Here is a 4,591-nt window from a genome sequence, read left to right as displayed (position 1 = left end):
AACCCAGGACCCACCAGACATTAACACCGTTGGATGTCGGCTCAATAGTCTATCGGTTAAGTGCTCTAGTAGGTCCTGGGTTCGAATCTCGCGAGTGCGGGATCGCGCATGCTAAGGGGTCCCATAATAGGACGAAACGATCGTCCAGTGCTTCTAGGTTTTCCATGGTGTTCTAGCCTCAATTGACTTATGATTTCAACTATAATCTCTAGTTAACAATATTACATCTTCATTTCATATAATCCCATATTGATTGAAAGTGAATTGTGTTGATTAACTTTCAATGTATTTGTATAAAACTGATTAATTGAATATCAAGATATTCTCCATTGTATTCAATGAATTGATTTTGATTATGTAACATAAATGATGAGAGCTTAGTTACTAATCATTGAGATGAATCGATATTTTATTGATTGAAAGTGGATGTATGTTCAGTCTTTCTTAGTTCTTGTCAATAAATTACAGTGACTTGAATTATGTTAAACCCATATAAGTTATTCTAGCCTCTGGAACAATCATCAAACTAGGTAGGTCCTGGGTTGGAATCTCGCGAGTGCGGGATCGTGGATGCGCACTGCCACTGAGGAGTCCTACATAGGACGAAACGATCGTCCAGTGCTTCCAGGTATTCCATGGTGGTCTAGCTTCAATTGACTCATGATTTCAACTACCCAAGTCTATTCATTCTTCTTAAGTCACATTTTGATCTTTTCAATTATTCTCTTATTAATCTTGACTGTTGTTTTTTATATGATCGTATTTGTGTCCATTTATTATTCGACTCATTACATATGTGTAACTTATTTTTTTTGACTATAAATGTCGACTATTTTCGTATGTAGCTCCTCCGGGGTCTACTTCCGGTCCCAAGCTAGGATATAGGAGGAGGGTTGGGTATGGGGTTAGCAACCCCATCCCTGTAGAAAAACTAACTCGCTAAAAAAACGCTAACCAGAAGAAATAATCCAAACCGTTTTAACTTTGCCCTGGGAGTTGAAGGAAGAATTATGACACCTCATGATGAAAGCCGAGGTTCTTCGAAAGTCACAAGGCTGATGCCCCTTCTATAAATGTTGACTCATTCTTGGTTAAATCGAGTTATTTAACATGCATTTTGCAATCCATTTCGTTTCTCTCTATTCTCTATACATATTCGAAATTCATTCTTGTAGATGACTTATTTAACTCTGTTAATCATTAACGCGAATCAAATCAATAATTATATACGAGTACTGATGATATGTACAAGTCGCTATCAATAATTATACGATCCAATTGATGTCAGATATATCCCAGGGTCAATAAGCTACGAATATAAGAGAAGACAGCTATTGTTAACTGTATGGAAGAACTAATTAGCGTTACCACCGTTATTATGTTCAATAACACCATAACATTAGGCAACTTTTCATTCTCAGATTTAGTTTTATATATAGTATATAACCAGAAACCTCTTGTTTATTCAAAGTCATAGTTTTGATTTATCAAAAACTGAAAGTGATTCTTTGTCCCCGTTATGATATATATACCAACATTTATTTATTTTTATATATCCAAACACATAAATATTGGTACGAAGAGGCACCAGGTACATATGCGCCACACAAATCTCATCTGATTTGTGTGAGGGTTGTGATACTGCCCGGGTGACCAGACCGAGTCATGTGGTTTTTTTAGGGGGCCAAACCTGGAGCCTACGACCTAAAGATCTGATCCACAAGGTAGTGGAGCATCGTAATGAGATGCAGTCCCATGGTAGCTGATGACCAACGATTGATTCATACGCCATTTGTTCCTTCAGGATACTGGAGCCCATGTGCACCATTGGTTTGGAGATAGGGTTTTCCAACTCCTTTAGGTGGAGTTTCCGTGTCCACCAACCCGGTTAGAGCACTGGACATTCGCTTTTCGTCCTCTCAATTCCGTAAACAACACCTGCAGTGAGTAGGACTTCGCTGGTAGAGGCTATATACGCGTGGCGATGTGAGAGCTTTTCAAGAGAGAGAGTGAACTCTCCCCACTCTCGGCCGTACCAAGGCATTTGGGGGCATATATACCAACAATATGTTATACATCGTGAGGAACTGGTAATAAGTTCCCTTTGTATTCTATAAACCACTAATTCATTTATACAAAACATATTTGTTAATGATGAAGTAATAGATCAAGTAAATGATCACTCAGTAATTAATGATTACAAAATCGTTTGGAAGAAGTTTTCACTTTTTCTTAGCTTTGTTTAATAATGAATAGATTCATCAAATTCATTAATTAACAAAGAAATAAACAGTGACAAATTTAAGGTCAACAAGAACCAATCAACATTGAGGTGCATAGGACAAGCTGTGAATCACATGTGGAAAAATTCAAACACTTCACTTCTACCCGAAGTTTGTGCTGCTGACGATGTCATTCAGAAAGACGATGAAAGCTCCACGACCAAACCATCCAGCTCAGAAAACAAACCCACATCAAAATCATCCACCTTAGCTACAAATCATCTCCATCATCTCATTAATTTTTTTTCCTTTAACTATAAGTATATGCGAACCAGACTATATAGAAGTATGTCTAATTCAACTTCACTCAATCATAAATCATATAAGTAATATCAGTATATCACATATTCGAATGGTCCTTTGCTATATAGTTTAAATAGTTAGATACCTTTTAGTGTCGGTTGCTATGTTAAGCCCATATACCTTATTCCAACTTCTGGGCAAACCAATTTACCTATCCATCTTAAGTAAAGTTTTCACCTTGTTAATTATTCACTTATCAACCCCGACTATTTTTTATATGAGCGTAGATGTGTGTACCCATCTTATCCTATTCATCGCATGTCTATCATTTATTCTTATCTGACTATAGATATTGATTAACGCTTGATTGAAGTAAGTTGGCTTACCCGCCATCTCCCAATGTACGTTATCTCCGCTTGCTCGCTGATATTTGCCCATATGCTTATAGCTTTCTGGCCTGCGTCATTTATCAATAAAACTGTAGTTGCCGCTTCTCTTTACCTTCTGATTTTATACACCATTAAGATTTGTATTATAACGGTTATCGAGGTGAACGATTAAAAGAAGCACGGCACTACAGAATTGATGATCCTGACTTACGAATACGCAACAACATACTTCATATTATGGTTATTTTTGACAAAGTGATATTCGGATAAGTCAACGAAATAAATCAAACAAATCAGTAAAACTTGTCTAGGTTGATTAATATTAAACTGGGAAAAGTCATTCATTTTTGTGATAAACTCTTTTCTAAATAATTATAAGTAGTTAATTATAGTTAAACGTTTAAATTATTAGTGGATTAGTTGAAGTTAGACATTAACATCGTTGGATGCCAGTTTAATGGTCTAGAGGTTAAGCGTTTGTGTGTGAGACTGAAAGTCTCGGGTTCGAGTCCGCGTACGAAGTCGTGGATGTGCACTGCTCATGAGTTCATATTAGGACGGAATGGCCGTTCAATGCTTCTAGATTTCAAATGGTGGTTGACTAATCCGTTTGACCTTAACCGTTAAATATTAAAACACATAAAACTAAACTCACATGGTCAATATATGAGTAAGTTTTAATGTAAATAGCTTTGAAAAGATATATTGAACAGTTAATTAGCTGAAGGTTTAGCAAAATTGTTGACATTTGTTATTGACTGCTGACAGTGAGAAAAGGACAAAATATACAGAGAGAATAGATAGATTGTAGCTAATAGTGGAGTTCTGGACACGTGTTTTGTCAGCGTTGATCTTAGCTCAGGAACTTGAATCCAGTACTTTAAACACTGAATACGCTATCCAATGAGCTACTAAATCGTACAGTTTGGATGAATCTTATTCACCATATGAGGGATTAATTCTTCTCTTTTTTGGTACTCAGAATTGAATTTTGATTAATGTTTTCTGACAATTGTGAATCCAGTACAAATGCTATCGATGAAGTCAATGTGTACTAAGTTATGTAGAACAGATGGATATAAGGCCACAAATGAAATCTTTCTCATAATGATATCAACTATAAATGTCTAAGGAGTGAGTAGCTATTTTTATTCAATAGCTCAATGATCAATATGTTCATTGTTTGAATCTGAAGCTACGGAGTTCGAGTTCCGATGTTAAAAAACATAACACTGTGATTCAGGTACTTTCAGCGGAAAATTTCTAAACAAGACGAAACGGGAGCTATGGATCCTACTACTAGCCACAAAACCATATAATTCGTGTCTGATTCGTTTACGTTCAAATATACAATGATATAGTGTGCTGAGAAGCACATAACTGTAAATTGGGAAGGTGTGAAAAAACGGGCTTGGCTGTTGATGGGGTAGGTATGAATAAGAAATTAAAAACACAATCGATTGAGTGCATTTGTATTGATTGTTTGAATCTTCTCATTAATGTTTAGGCATGTAATTGATTAGTCTATTCATATTGTCTCGATAATGTTCGAAGCCACAAGCCTCTACTTATTTTACTTTTACTTACGCCTGTTACTCCCAATGGAGCATAGGCCACCAACCAGTATTCTTCAACCCACTCTGTCATCGGCCTTCCTTTCTAGTTCTATCCGATTCT

General features: G+C 36.3%; 1 protein-coding gene across 1 annotated transcript in view; it reads right to left on the bottom strand.

Annotated features, from left to right (window-relative positions):
- Positions 1–4,591, bottom strand: part of Smp_159920 (cadherin, putative) — a gene marked incomplete at both ends in the record, with an annotated part of 35,213 nt that overhangs the window by 25,880 nt on the left and 4,742 nt on the right. The gene's annotated exons all lie outside the window — the stretch shown is intronic.

This window comes from Schistosoma mansoni (genome assembly GCF_000237925.1).
Source record: "Schistosoma mansoni, WGS project CABG00000000 data, chromosome 3 unplaced supercontig 0077, strain Puerto Rico, whole genome shotgun sequence".
In the NCBI taxonomy this organism is placed as follows: domain Eukaryota; kingdom Metazoa; phylum Platyhelminthes; class Trematoda; order Strigeidida; family Schistosomatidae; genus Schistosoma; species Schistosoma mansoni.
The sequence above is the reverse complement of the archived record's forward strand: the minus strand, read 5'-3'. Positions and strand labels throughout refer to the sequence as shown.